This window comes from Ochotona curzoniae, unplaced genomic scaffold, assembly GCF_017591425.1.
Source record: "Ochotona curzoniae isolate NIBS_2020 unplaced genomic scaffold, NIBS_Ocur_1.0 contig_2688, whole genome shotgun sequence".
NCBI lineage: Eukaryota > Metazoa > Chordata > Mammalia > Lagomorpha > Ochotonidae > Ochotona > Ochotona curzoniae.
The window spans coordinates 19,543,256-19,557,328 of NW_024465553.1; the positions used below are offsets into that span (position 1 = coordinate 19,543,256).

The 14,073-nt window shown below is 48.1% G+C and overlaps 1 protein-coding gene across 3 annotated transcripts in view; it reads right to left on the reverse strand.

The window, feature by feature from the left end:
• SIPA1L1 (signal induced proliferation associated 1 like 1) overlaps positions 1-12,418 on the reverse strand; it is a 291,662-nt gene extending 279,244 nt beyond the window's left edge. For all 3 annotated transcript variants that reach the window (XM_040975354.1, XM_040975356.1, XM_040975355.1), the window contains exon 1: positions 12,062-12,418. The gene's annotated coding sequence lies outside the window, so the exon portion shown is untranslated. The remainder of the gene's footprint in view (positions 1-12,061) is intronic.
• Positions 12,419-14,073: the final 1,655 nt, after the last annotated feature.

Sequence of the window (14,073 nt, forward strand, 5' to 3'; positions counted from 1 at the left end):
ACTCTTTATAACTAAATTGTCTAATACATAATCAATACTATGTTGAATTTCTAACAAATTTAAATATGGAAACATCACCTCTATAAAGCCTTGAAACCTCACGCCAGGTGCTCTCACTGCTATTTTGATCTGGCAGTCTGAGAAAACGCCAGCTTATTGTCACAGCACAGGACTTCGAGCTTCCATGGGACTCTTACATGATGGGAAACAAATCTCAAGATTACAACCTGCACAGATGACCTGGACTCCGAAAGCCTCAGAACCCAGCACCTAAAACAAGGGATGCAAAGTGTTGCTACGTCCACAGTGGCATCCCACCGACCATGGGAACGGGAAGACAGTTTACTGGGTGTTAGCAGGAACACCTGCAAGATTAGATTCAGAATTGCCTGCTATAAAAATTTCGAACAAAGATTCTCGTGGATTAGTGCCACAGGTTTTTACAAAATAATTATTTACTTGAAAGCAGAGTTACAGAGAATGAATTTTCCACCTACTGGCTCACTCCCCAAATGGCCACAATGTCCAGCGTTCAGCCAGGCCAGGAGTCAGGTGCTTCCTCCTACTCTCCCAGTTGAGTAGTAGGAACTTAAACACTTGAAGTACCCTGTCTTCTATTGCTTTTCCCAAGGCATCAGCTGCAGCTGGAATGGAAATGGAACAGCCTGGACACTAAGAGGCACCCAAATGGGACCCCAGCATCACAAGCAGAGGTTTTATTGGCTATCCCACAACTGTTTTCACATCAGAATGAAACCATGTATCCACTTTCGGAGCCAGCACGTCTCCATTGGCTAATCCTCCACCTTCAAGCACTGGCATCTGGTAAGGCGCCAGTTTGTGTTCTCACTGCTCCACTTCCCACAGCTCCCTGCTTGTGGCCTGGGAAGGCAGGCAAAGATAGCCCAATTCCTTGGGACCCTGTACCCGTGTGGGAGACCCGGAAGAAGCTCCTGGCTCCTGATTCTTTGGACCAGCTAGTTAACCAGGGAGTGTAAGAGGTTTCTGTCTCTCCTCTCTGTGAATCTGCCTTTCCAATGAAAATAAAGCTTTTTTTTTAATAATCCACTATAACAAAATCTTCTAATACGTTTTAAAGTTAAAAAGACAAAAGCTCTAAATTCCTTCTGTTCTTTGAAAAACATTTCTATGAAAACCACTTCTATTATCTACAGAAAGGTCTAAATCTCATCAGCATTTTAACATTAGCTCTAAAAGAAAACAATTCAAGCTAGAACTTTCTCCCATTTACAAAGAAGAAATTATTTAGCATACAGGCAAGAACAATGATGTAACAAATGAATGAATGAACTCTTCCAAGGTCGGAGAGCCAAGATTAAAACACAGGGAGGCCAGCACTGTAGCAACAGTAAGTTAAGCCACTGATAAGAGTGCCAGCTAGAGATCTGGCTGCTTTACTTCCAACCTTGCTTCCAAGTGCTCGGGTCTTTGCAACCCATCTAAGAGACACGAATGGAGTTCCCAACTCCTGGCTTCAGCCTGACCCAGACCTGACAACTGCAGCCATCGGGGAACGAGCCAGCAGACAGAAGATCTCCTGCACTCTCCATTTTCCCTCTCCCTATCATTCCTCCCTTAAACCAACAGAATTAGCCAGTGGGAAAACAGCAGAGTCCTGAGCTCCTGGCTTTGGCCTGGCCCAGCCCAGCCCTGGCTGTTGCAGGCACTGAGGAAGTGAACCAGCAAATGAAACATAGATCTGATAAATTTATTTATCTATCTAGCCTCCTATCTCTTCCAAGTAGATTAAAATAAACAAACAAAAAAACTTTATCAGCTCCATGACAGCAGGAACTGCATATCCTAGGAGGGGTCACTGATCCTTGAAATACAACGGCATTTAATGAAGGTGGAATAAGTAATTAACGACCCAGGTAGAAACAAATTCATTGTGTCACCACTAAGCAAAGCTGACAGGCCTTCTACGTGCAAGCATCCTACCCTTTTCTTGATTAAAAAAAAAAAAAAAAAAAAACTATTCCACCAGATGCTCCTTTGAGCACATACCAACCAAAATATTTCCTGTACTTTCAATAAGTAAATGAGAAAATACACCTTGAATAATCCAAATTACTTACTAAAAAGGCAGCTTAATTTGCTCCAGTGTCTCCCTTTGATTCATACTGAACAGACTAATTTTCTGTTCTTTCTGTATCCAGAAAATAAGCCGCTGCTACGGCTAAGTAGTCCACCTACACATGTGGCCCACTCCTATTCAAGGAACAGGTACAGGCAATCAGAAACAGCTAGACTGCAACAGAGAAGGCAATACTGCATCAAGTGACAGATCTAACAAGAACTGCTTCAACCATAACACTGATTAAGATTTTCCCCATATCACTGGCTAATACCTACCAAGCTGTAAGTCCAATCTTCCAGGATAGCACCTCACAATCGAAGGACCAGGCACCACATCGCCTGCCAGTTGCCAGCTTTGCATCGATTCTGTCATTTAAGTGAGAGAAAGATCTCTCTCCTCCACTGGTTCACTCCTCAAATGTCCACAACAGCCCAGGGGCCAGAGCCAGGAACTCAGCCCAGGCCTCCACGTGGGTGGTAGGCATCAGTTACTTTGAGGCATCATCTCATGCCTCCCAGGATGTAAATTAGCAAAAAACCGGAATCAGGAGCTGCAGTCAAATAACAAACCCAGGCCCTCCACTAGAGAACAATCTTAACTGGGATCTTTTCTAAAACTACATTAGGATTGATTTTAAAGGACTTACAGGAGGAGGAGGCAGGGGGGATGAGCCAGGAACAGGACAGATCACTCCCCAAATGGCCTTGGCTGTGCCAGTGTAAAACCAGAAGCCCAGACTCTCCCCCAATCCTCCCAGGTGGGTACAGAGAGCCAAGTACTAAGGACTATCTTCTGCTGCTTTCCCAGGTGCACCAGCAGAAGCTGGATCAGAAGCAGAGGATTTGGGACTTGAATCAGCATCCATGTGGCTACCAGCACTGCAGGCAGCAGCTTAACCTAATAGGCCACAGCACTGGCCCCTTAATAACCATTATGCTAAACATCTACTCCTTAACTCATTCTTCAAGGACATTTGATCCTAAAAAGAAAAAAAGAAAAAAAAAACCCTCTGGTTTGTTACTTTCTTTTAATCAACATCTAGAACAGCATATTTTAAAAGCAAAGGTCAGTATACAGTTCCTAGCTTTAGAAAAAGTTCAGTAAGCAAAACAACATGGTACTGAACTTAATAGCAAACAAGCCAATGGAAAAGAATACAGTCCAGAATGTGTGGTCGAGTGATCTTCAATTGGGATCCAAAAATCCTTCAAAAATGCCTCAATAGGGAAAGAACTGTCTCCTCAACAAACAGCATTAGAAAAATGCCCACACACAGATGGATACCTAACGAAAACTGGAACAAAAATGTAAACGCAAGTATACAATACCTAGAACATAAAGAAAAAGTGTCATGATATCATCGCACATGACAATGAGTTTTTAGACATGACACCAAAACACAGGCAACAAAGGAAAAAGACAAGAAAAACTACTTGGCTTTAAACATTAAAAAGAAAATCTGTATCAACAAACGCAATAGAATAACAGGCCAATTTATGAACAAAGAGAAAAATACATGTAAATCATAGATACAGTAAGTGCCTAATACCTGCAATGCATTAAGCATTCCCAAACACCACTGGCCAAAGGGATGTACACGCATACCATGGACGTCAGATGCTACTTGTGACCACTGCATGGCATAACGGGGTGCCTGGGATCCAGTTTCACTTCCACCTGCTGATATGCCCAAGAGACAGCAGATGCTGGCCCAGGTACCTGGATGGACCACCTGGGAATAAACCAACAAATGGAAGTTATCCCCCAACCCTGTTTCTTCTTTTTCCTCTGCCACTCTACCTTCCAAATAATAAAAAGATGACCAAAACATGGGCCAAAGACTTACATGCACATTTCTGCTAATACAATAACAAGTAGCCAAAGAGCACAAGAAAAGGTGCTCCATGTCACTCAGATTCACATCAAAACCACAATGAGATGCCGCCTCACACATTTCAGGATGGCCTCTATCAATAAACAGAAAACAAATGTTGGTGCTATGGAGAGGTTGCAATCCCAGTGAAATACTCTGAATTCACGTAACCACTGTGGAAAACAGTAATGGAGACTACTCCAAAAAGTGCTGTGTATATACTCACAGGAAACAAAAGCTGGTCTTGTTCACAGCAACAATACACAACAGCCAAGGGGTGTAAGCAACCCTACCATTCACCCACACATGAATGGACAAACAATTGAAATACCGTTCAGCATTAACAAGGAAGAATATTCCAGCACCAGCAACGCTATGGATGATGCTTGAAGCAACTGAGTTCAGTGAAATAACCAAGTCACAAAAAGGCATACTACGTGAGTCCACAACGTTGGTTTCAGAATTGCAAGAAGAAAAATCCTGCAGATCTATTTGAAAACAGTGTGAATATACTTAATACTGAACTATATACTTAAAAATAGTTTGGTCAGTAAAGAGGATGTTCTTACCACAAGGAGGGAGGCAAAAACTTAACTACCAATCTAAGTTGACACACTCTACAGCCACAGTAGGAATCGAAGCGGTCAGCCCTTGCAGCTGTTGGCCATCTTGTCCAGTGTTCTTCCAATCAGCAGGACCTGCAGGAGTGGGAGGCACTCCTCACCCAATCAAACTCCAGCTTCCACTCTCTCCCACCATCAGCTGCTTTCTGCTCAAGGACCACTAATTTGCTGCTTTACTGTTAGCACAGATCTAAAAATTACAGAAAAGCCACTGTATTGAAAACACAGTGGAGGATAAACACAGAACCATCTATCAAATCTCTTTAAACCACCTATCTTCTCCACACCCGGCAGGCACCTCCAGAGAAGAGCCCCAGAGTCTCAAATACTCCCCAAAACGGCATCGGACCCAAACCACTGCAAATCACTTTCACACACTGCCTTGAGAATGGCCCTCAGAAGAATCCTACTCAATGTGACTGTTAGACAGAGGTTCTGGAACTTTCCACAAACCTTTTTTGGGAACCCCACAACTCTCCGTAACCTACCATTTACCCACTGAAACATGATTTTTCATTCAATTATCCTACCCTGTCTCCTATCACAAAGGATCAGCACTAAGATCCTAATTAAAACAAATAAAATCACAGCGAGCCTCTTTGAAGAATCACAGGTGTTTATGTACACGGTAGAAATGCCGAAAACACATTCCTGGTCCTGACAGGTTCCTCAGCAGCACTTTCTCAGCTAGGTGTCAACCCCCACCTCTCTCACACTCACACACTCTCCTCACACATCAATTAGCAAGCACTAAGATCAAACTCCTCCGAGAGCTCTGGTGGAGCAGCTACAAGATTTTGGAGGGGAGGGCAGGGGAGGGCAGGGGAGGGCAGGGGAGGGCAGGGGAGGGCAAGGGAGGGGAGGGGAGGGGAGGGGAGGGGAGGGAAGGGAGGCATTCACTTACCTTCACAATAACTTTCACTTCAGAGACAAGAACACAAGTGTTTTCAGAAAGTCTTCGGAAGAGAAGCAGTGTGGTTTAGCTGAGTCAGAATCCAACCCTTCTCACAAAAATACGCCCAAGGGACTGACTTCCCTTTTTTCCTCTAGGTACACCCAGGTAAAGCAAGCCACAAATGGAAGTCAAATCGAGGACAGTTCAGAACACCCTGTTGATATAGTTTCTCAGGCACCTTCTCCCTCCTTCCAGCTGCACACACTGCACTTCAGTCATCAGCCGATTCACTAAGCACACCAAGAAACCCAAAAAGAACCTCAGAAACAATCAATTCTGGGAACCAGAGACCAGGAAAGGCATGCAGGAAGCTCACAACTGATCAAACTCCAGTTCTTCTCTAGACAAGCAACTTGAGAACAAGAAAGCAGAATTACAGAGAAGGACTGTAGGGGCCAGAGGAAAAGGACACTGACCCTAGCCAAGCCCTGACCCCAGGACCCCAGGACCCCAGGACCCCAGGCACAGAACCCCTGGTGCCTCTCAACAGCTTCACCAGCCCGCAGGCATTGTCTCCTTCTGCTTGGGCCTGGAGTGAGCAAGATAAGGAAAAAATAGTATTTTCAGAAGGTCTCTCAATAGCTCAATACTCATTATGAAAGTAAGCAAGACCCTGAACTGCAACAACCACCAGTGATTTCACCTGTTTGCAGCTCAGCGAAAAGGAAATAGAGACCATAAATATAGCAGGAAGACAGAAGAGGAATAACCAAACTGAACTTGTGTGTCTGGGAAATTCGCTTAACCTAGACCTGTGGGGGATGGGCGGCAGTGGCAAAACAAAGCAAAGGGACAGAAGGCAGGTGGCACTGGACGTCCTGTCTGCTCCAGGTGCCAGAGCGCTCCACGCTGCCTCAACCATCTCCCTCCCTCCCAACACTCTCCTGCCCTCCTGAAAAGGCGAAATGTAACTGTGTAATTACTCCCTTCCCACAATTTAAAGTGAGCCATACTACAATCCTAATTAGAGGGAGAATGTAGTGAGACACAGTAAGTAACAAATTACAAATCTACAGGCAGAAAACCTTCTCACCTAGGCCCTGCCTAGGGCAGAGTCTGACTCTGGGCACCCCCCGCCCCACACGCGGGTGCTTACCCACTCCAGCTGGCCAGCCAAGGCGCCAGCACCCCTCGCAGCCATTCTGCGGTGGGTGCTCTCTAGACCTTCAAGAAAATGCTCCTTTTTTCTTATCTTGCTCACGCCAGGCCCAAGCAAGAGAAAGAGCCTGTGGGCCAGCAAAGCTCCCTCACCCCTCCCCAGATCCGCCCCAGTCCCTGAGCTTCCCATCACCCTTCACTCCAGGCAGCTGTGTCTGCAAGCACCGGTGCCCAGAGAATCTCGCTCAGGCGTCCGTGACTCACTCCAACGCTCATCAAAGGCCCCATCCACAGGAGGAGCTGTCGGCGAAGCATAATTAACTTACATAATTTTTGAAAAACCAGAGTACCACTATTAAGTGTGTGGGTTCTGTATTTGGTTTTGGTTTTATGGAGTTAGGCACAGAAAAAAAAAAAGAAAAGTAAAAGTTTAGTGAGGCCATTTTATTTCCCATCCTAAGAAAAGGAGGCAGAAGTGCAGCTAGCTGTCAATCAGGAAGGAACATGGCTATCTCCCAGAGCCTCAGTCAAGGAGCAGAACACCCCTGTGACAGAGTTCAAGAACTGGGAAAAGCTTAGCACTCTCCTGGAAGAGGGATGGCCCCTCACCCCACAGAGCAGGTGCTATCTGTTCTCTTCAGCTCAGCCTGCTCCACTGGAAGGTGGAGCTGTGCTACTTAAGTCGACAGGAAACTCCTGGAGACTTCTCTGATCTATGTCCACCTGACTATCCACCCAGCTGACGGGCAAAGTCTGTCAACTGCCACTGCTCCCAAACCAAGGAAGCACTACCGCTTTCTTTTGTACCTGGAAACAAATTTAAGAAGAAAAAGGTAACGTAGAATAAACTGACTTTGCCTTTTTAACAACACATAAAGTGTGGTAAGCTCTGAGTTTTAAAAAAGGCAGTGGAGTGCTGAGGAGGGGCAGAGGTCGGGAGGGCCACAGACTCTACCACGTAGAAACAATTAACTCCTAATTTCTCTTTCCAGAGGTCTGTAATCTAAGTAACTTCAAAGCTTGGTGAACACTGGGTTAATGCTATCTCATGACTTCTCAACATTACTATACATTTGCTTTAAGTTTACCATTTCTCATTTCAGTCATTTAATAAACACTGAACCTGTTGGGAAGGAGTGGGGAAACAGCATAGAAAGTTTAAGATAACAGACTCTGAAAAAGAAAATAAAAGCAAAAATAAAAGGAAAATAAAAGGGAATAAAAGGGATACAGTTCAGTCTGGAAACCTGCCTCCCATCACTGCCTGACCACTAACTAGTTCCATAACCTTCAATGAGTCATTTTAACTTTCTGGGCTTCAGTTTCCTTGTCTGTAAAGTGGGAAGCACAGGCTCAGTGAGTATACTAAAAATCGTATCTAGCTCACCTAGCACCAACCCATGAATTTGTTCATCAAATAGAGAATGCAACTGCAAAAAAACTTTCCGATTTACGAAATACTCTCATCCGCATGTTCTCATTCACTGTGGGTGCCAAGACTTAGATAAGCAAATTTGAGGCCACCTCAGCAGAAAAAGACACTGACAGAAAGATTCAATTGTGTTTGAACCTCTCCACAGCCGCAAAGAAGCAGAACAGGTGCCCGAAACCTCGGCTTTTAAGGACCAGTACTAAACTATTTCAAATTTTAATAGGTTAAAATTTTAAAATACCTGCCTGCTCTCTAAAACTTTCATGACAGCATCAGGGTAAAATGCCAGACCAGGAAAGCTTACTACAAAACAGCCTTGCCAGATACCCCAAGTTTCAGGGGGGCCAAGAGCATTCTTGCTCATGACTGGAACCATAAAACTCAACAGTGCACCTCCCAGAGAAGGATGCGCAGTCATGTGTAATGCAACACAAAGCTCAGATGTTCAAGAATACAGCAATGTTGGTGTGGGAGGGCAAACTCTTCTGTTTCCTTGGAGACATGAACCTCCGGGATATGACATACAGGGAACAGAGTTGCACCTGCTCTCAGAGCTCCAGCCCTTCACTGCAGGGGCGACTCTGTCTTCCTCCACGTCCCATGTGGTCAAAGAACCAAGAGTCCAATCTGAGACATCAGCTGAAAGGACCTCCATTCATCTCATCCGTGCCCTGCTATCAACCAACTGAAATGACGCTCCCAGTCCGAGGACTGGGAAGAGGAACTACATTTGTCACTACCAACTTTCCGGTAACTTGGACACATGGAGGGTTCTGTAGCGCCCTTTCAGCTCTTCTCAAACTCCTTGTTGCAAGCTCAAAAATACTTGGTAAAGTTCTGATTTAAAAACTAAAACTCTGGGCCAGTGTTGTGGCATGGTGATTAAAGCCGCCGCCTGCAATGCCAGCATCCCCTTCGGGTGCTGGTTTGACTCCTACTGTAATGAGGTGCAGCCATTGTTGACTCGCACCCTCTTGTCAGGTCCACTGACGGCGGTCAGGGCATGGAAATGACACGGAAACGAAGTTTCCACACCATTCAGCTTAACCGAAGACACGTAAAAGTGCACCCTGCCCCTTCTGCCTTCCACACCATTCACAGCAACTGACAGCCCGGAAGTCACCCCGAGGCGCCAAGCACCTGGCCCCTTCTGCCTGCTGTGGTGCTAGGTCAGGTCAGTGAACTAAAAGAAAACTCTGTAAATCCCTTCCTGCCTGAAACTTTGTACTGCATGGCTCTCAACCTGATTGAAGGGTGAGAGCTTAGAACCCCCTGACTGGCAGCTCGGCACAGTGGCTCCAGGAGGGTAACAGCAGCTGTTGTCACCACGTCTGAGAAATAAAGACTCCTCCTAACGTCCTATACGTGGGTCCGGTGTGATCTCTCCCGCACTCCGCAACACTACCTGCTCCACCTGTGACCCAGCTCCCTGCTAGAGATGTGCCTGGGAAAGCAGCAGAGAACGGCCCCTGCACCTACATGCAAACCCAGAACCAGCTCCTGGTTCCTGGCTTAGGCTGGCCCAGCCCCAGATGTTGCAGTTATCTGAGTGAGCCCACAGATGGAAAATCTCTCTCTCTCTCTGTAACTGTACCTTTCAAGTAAATTTACTATTATCTTTTAAAAAATTAAAACCACAACTTGAGATAGAAAAGTATAAAGCTATACACACCACAGCCAACCAAGATTCCCCAAAGACTATTAAACCACAATCTCACGCAAACCTCCAATCACTGACTTCAATAGTTACTAGAAGATGCTTGTTAAGAGTTGTTTTGTAGTGGAGTGGTGGAGGATGGCCCAAAGCCTTGGAACTCCGCACCTGCGTGGGAATCCCGGAAGAAGCTCCTGGCTTCACATCGGCTCAGCTCTGGCCTTTTTGCAGCCGCTTGTGGTTCAAATCAACGGAATGAAGACCTTTCTAGCTCTCCTCTCTTTAAATCTAAAAAAAGTAAGTAAATCTTAAAAAAAAATTTAAAAATCAAGTGGGGCAGAGGAGGGAGGCTATATCAAAACTGCACAAGTGATTCAAGTACTCAACACTAATAAATGGATAGGGTCAAAAGAACTCAGCGAGTCTCACTGTGTCATTTCAGTGAGGGGCTCTGAAATTGTTCCTGAGAGCTCAGATCATCCAACAGGGCGATCACTCCTGTTAGCCACCTCACACTGCCCAGGATGCCACACCAACACCAGGAACTGGAGAGACACTGGCAACAGCAGCACCTGCTGACAAACTCTGACAAACTTGAGCCACTTGCCAAACTCGTTCTCTCAGTCAGAAACCTAACGACAGTCAGTTTTCAGAGAACTTTACGGGGAGACTTGAATAAGATAAGAAAAAAGTTGTCAGAGACATAAAAGCACTCATTCCCCTCCCCCAGTGTCTTACTCTATTCCTGGACAATGATGTGCAAACCATCACCTAAGTCATTTTAAAGGCAGAGTTAATTGGTAATGTCTTAGCATAAGTATTTCATGGAAAAAATGTTTTAATATTGTAGGTAATAACTGGGATATCACCTAGTAGTTGAACACAGTGAACATAAACCGCCTCCCTTGAAGCGTTTACCTACGACTCCTGCTATTACCATATTACCCAATCAGCTTTTTTTAACTTGATAAAAGGTAGCTTAATTGCAGCTTGCAAAAAAAAAAAAAAAAAAAAAAAAGAAAAAGGGAAAAACATCGTTAGATCAGGTTTATACAGGAAAATTAATACTGTTACTAAACTGGCTGCAGGCAGCCATCCTGTAAGACTTAACCTCATACTTTAAAAAAAAAAAAAAATTGCAGTGTCTTGGAAGAATATTCCCGTTTGAGAACACAAGAGAAAGTTGACACTTGACTCCCACAGAGTACCAGGCTAAAAACAATTGGCTTTAAGAACCTGACTCAGAATTTCAACATGAAAGGCTTTTCTTTGTAGAGGAAACGCCAGCCCCTGTCCATCCAGATAGACCTGGAACCTGCTGAAAGTCGACACCATCACTCTGAAAATCGCATCGCCTCGCTGGCCCCACATGGGAAAACAGAATCGTCTAAAGGTAGTACGGATGTCAGCGAACGCTGCCTCCAGAAACCAATCGTCACGCAAAGGAAAAATCTGTTCAAACAAATCGGTCTAGAAGCCATCAAGCTCCAAAGGCTGGTTTCCCTCAGAAAAGGCAAGCCCGCAAGCCAATTAAACATCATCTTCCTCGCAAGGCAACTGTTTTCCGTGCCTCTGCTGTGCACACGATAAACCCCGATGAAATTTCAACCGGCCCAACGCGGTGAAGGGTCCACCTAAGATACGCCGCGAAGCGATTTAACAGCCTCGCAAATTCCCTTTAAGGTCAGGAGAGAAGTTGGAAACAGATGGAGCGAAGGAGGAAAAGTTCTTTTTTGCAGCACCCTCACGCCTCCCCAGCCCCCTCGCGGTTTTCTGGCTCCAAAGAGAGCAGGTTACAGCATCCCCCGGAATTCACTCAGCGAGAGCGAAATGAACCACCCTCGGGCACCCAGCCGAACCTCTCCCTTTCCCACAATTAAACCACCTGGCCTCCCCACCCCCGCCGCCCCCTCCAGCACAACCTGCGAAGCGCTCACCCAGGTGACCCAAAGCAGAAGGGTGGCTCGGTGGGAGATGCGAGCCGCAGAGCGGGCGCAGCCACCCGACGGGGTCCGTGGGGGCCGCGGGTCTCCGCCGGCCTCTCGCACCAGGCGCCTGCACCGGCAGTTGTGCAGATTCGGATCCCGAGGTGGGTGGGTGCGTGCGTGTGCGCGCGCGCCGGGCGCGGAGGAGCCGGGACTCGCCCCCGCTCGGGCTGCGCTGTTATCAGGACGCCGCCGCCAAATCGGAAATCAAACTTTCCCCGGGCCTCCCCTGTTGCCCATAAGCTCCGGGCCCTGGAGCTCGCCCGGGTCACCAAAGGAGCCGATCGGCAATCCGGCACCCGACTCCCTGGCCCGGGTCCCGAGTGCCGGGGCCACTTACCGCTCCTCCGCGGCCTCGTGGGGTGAGGGTGGCCGCCGCGCGTCCTGGGCGCGTCCGTCGCGCGCTCTCCCTGGGGAGAAAGAGAAACCGCGTAGACGGTCGGTGCGCGCTCCCTCGCCGCCGCCTCTGCGGAGAACGGCGGGCGCCCAGCGCCGAGCGGAGGGGGGCCCGAGGCGGGCGGGGGCGGAATCAGCCCAAGTCCCCGAGCCTGCCTTCCAGGGGGGCCCCCGGGATGCGGGCTGACGATAGGGGCGCGCTCCTGGAGGCTCCGAGGGCTGACGTGCCCCCCACCCACCACACACACACACGCACACACACACACACCCCAAAGTCCCCGAGCATCAACTATTGTCTAGGCGCCCGGGGCCCCCCATGCCGCCCGCCAGCACCCGGCGCGGGAAGCGAGTTTGCAAGGGCGGCCGGGGTCCGGAACTGAGGGCTTGGGGAGCCCCGGGAGGTGCTCGCCGCGTGGGGGAGGGGACAGGTAAGTGCCAGCGGGGTGGGGTGCAGGAAATGGGGAGGACGCCTCAGAGGCGGGAGGCAGATGGGGTGGCTGAAAGAGGGGCGGCCTTTGGGGCCCTGACCTGGCCCTTCCCGGGGACCCCACCACCACCACCACCACCACCACTGCCAGCACTCCCGGCCACTCGGCGCCGCACTGACTTTCCGCTCTCACGCTCACGCACGCACTGAACTCGCTCACAAAGTTGCCGGCGGTGGCGGCGCGGCGCTCGCCCTTCTCCTCCCCGCCCCATTCCTTCCCCGCCTCCCTGCCTTCCCACCGCCCCCCTCAAGTCTCGAGTGAGATCACCGCGGGGCCGCTCGGCGCGGCGCACAGATCTCGCGAGAGGGCCCGGCGCTCGGCGGCGGCGGCGGCGGCGGCGGGGGAAGTGGAACGAGTCGCAGGAGGTGGAGGGGAGCGCGGAACTCCTGGTTGCCTGGGCGACGGCGAAGCCCTGGATTCCTGTCTCCTGCGGGGAGCGGGAGGCAGGGATCGTGGGTGCCGTGTTCAACCTACGCCCTCCCCCTGCCCGACTTCCTCTGTGGAAGATTTTTTAGAAGACTGTGGGAGAGGGCGCGAGTAGAGGACTGGCCTCAAGATTTCTGACGAGTTTTGTCCAAAAGGCTAATTTGGAGGGGAGGGTCTGAGGCCGCAGAAGCCGGTGCTCTCAAGTTTCTAGCGAACATTCGATTGATTTTCCGATCTTCCCGTCAGTCTCGTCCCACACCCCAGCACCGTCAGCCAGGGCTCCCTGCTGTCTGGTGGCTCCCCCCCCACGAGCCTCCTTGGCCTCGGAGTGCGCTAGGCATTGGGGTCTAGGGGGGGAACCGTGAAAGCGACGGCCCCTGCTTGTCCTCCATAACTCCTTGTCGTTGGCACAGCCAAGTTTCAAGGCTTTTTATTTTAAACTATACTTATCATTTTCCGTGGTTCAAATACCTATTTTCTCCATCTTTTGCTTCATAAAATCTGGGGGGGGGGGGGAAGGCACAAAGATTTTTTTTTTAATGCTGTTCAAGATGAACTCTTCCCATCTCGTTTCTTAACTGTAGAAGCATTTCTGTGTCATTTTTGTGTGCTAACCTAGTTGAAGTGGATACTGTACCAAGAAGTTGAGTTTTTAACTTTTACATTTCAAGATGGATGAGGAAAAAACGGGATCAATGACATGTAAATTATATCTTAATTTTAACATCCTCATATGATATAATATGGCGAAATCCTTATCGTAACTCAGTATCACATAACTAGAAATATATAACTTCATTGACGTAAGCAGGTGGACATTAGGTAGGGAAGACTTTTAGGGGATTCCCTGCCAGCTTAAGTTCTCTGAGTGTCACACAGTGACACAAAAAGCAGGAAGCGAATTTGAGAAAGTCTGAGTTAACTCTCCTTGGAAAGTCATTTTGATTTTTTTGATTCTTCTGTTAAACAAAAGGTTACATGGGCTAGGTTATTATGGATTTAAAACGCTATTGCTCTTAGAGCATAAAAACTTCCAAAACAT